The sequence below is a fragment of the Morone saxatilis genome, unplaced genomic scaffold (assembly GCF_004916995.1).
Source record: "Morone saxatilis isolate NCDOM2014 unplaced genomic scaffold, NCSU_SB_2.0 Contig24, whole genome shotgun sequence".
NCBI lineage: Eukaryota > Metazoa > Chordata > Actinopteri > Moronidae > Morone > Morone saxatilis.
Genome location: NW_023339807.1, coordinates 661,123 through 662,578, shown reverse-complemented (window position 1 = coordinate 662,578; position 1,456 = coordinate 661,123). Strand labels below are relative to the sequence as shown.

General features: G+C 43.7%; 1 protein-coding gene across 1 annotated transcript in view; it reads left to right on the top strand.

Moving 5' to 3' along the window:
- The window catches only part of LOC118335676 (IgGFc-binding protein-like), a 54,035-nt gene that overhangs the window by 12,341 nt on the left and 40,238 nt on the right, over positions 1 to 1,456 (top strand). The gene's annotated exons all lie outside the window — the stretch shown is intronic.

The following is a 1,456-nucleotide window of genomic DNA, read 5'->3' as shown; positions in this document are numbered from 1 at the left end:
TGCTACTCCTACAGTGTAAGTCTTTCTGCACACCACATAAAGAGGGAGAGGCCACATTGCTCATTCACATAGGCTGCCTGAGCGACCCGTGGCATCTAGGCTTGTGACAGTTACGTCTGGCACGTCCACCATCTTTACACAGAGTCCGCTGTGTGGCTGCTGCAGAGCTGCCTGCCAGCCCTATGTTTTTTACATACACTTTTATTTGTATAATTTCATGAAATTTTTCTTATCTTCAAGTAATTTTAATTATTCACAATACCATAATATAAGTTTAAATGTGATTGATTTAAGGAATGAACGTAAAAATAATACATTAATTGGAAATACAGTAATTCTCTCCAATTGGCCCTGGTTCTCCTTCAAAGTGGGATTTCACATGGGGGTGGGTTTCTGTTCTTCATGTTTCTATCATCGCTTGTTCAGGATGACCAAAATAGAGTTATTTTATGTGTTTATTTAATATATTATAAATAAAGTTGTTAAAAAAAAGTTAACAAGGAGGTTCATAATAATAATATTTGGCCTGTGGTACAGAGGCAGAGCGGGTCGTTCCCAATAATCGGATAGGTTGTTGGTTCCTGGTGCCGAAGTATCCTTGAGCATCACTGAGTGAATGTGTGTGAAGGGTGAATGTGCCATGTAGTGTAAAAGTGCTTTGAGTGGTCGGTAGACTAGAAAAGGCGCTATACAACTACAGGTCCCATTTACCATTTACCATAAATATGACATTTTTTCAGTATTTTGTGCGGTTCTTGTTTTCATTTACAGTGATCCTGAAATTCTGGTCTGTTCTCCCCTGGAAGTGCACATCAGTTACCTGTATGGAAGACGAGCAGTGCTTTGAGGGACCTGGCCTTGAAGGGTGTAAGGGCACTGCTACCCAGAACTCCTACGCCATCGATGCCAGGGCAACTGGGAGAACCCCACGTACCCGAAGCTGACAATCGGAGATTTGATTTCAGGGCAGCTGGCACGCTAGTATCCTGTCCTCAGCTCATCCAAGGGGAATCAGAGGCGCAGAGCCTGGTACCTTCCAAGTGCTGGCCAAAATGAGAAGCAGGAGGGGTCTAAGCAAAGGCCGTGTCCGTTCCACCCCAAGAGCTGGTCTCTATTGCAGTTTATTTGGTAACTTCACTGTCAGCAAGTCGGAGTCATACCAGTGCCAGAGGACCGGAGATCACTGGTAAGAATCAATCGTCCTACTAAATCAGGAGTTTACTTCATAGTTCTCCCTCGACCCCAATACATCAACCTTTCAAGTATGCATATAAAGTAGCAAACAGTCGCAAAGAAAGCTTTTATGGTGTGCAATCTCCGTTTACATTGAAGAACAAATCAATTTTTATTTACAATAGCCACCAGAACGCCGGTCACCCAAGCCTGTACCGCCGTTGCACATCTATCCTTCCTTGTGACCACTTTTGATGTGTACTGACCACCCTGCACGAGCAGA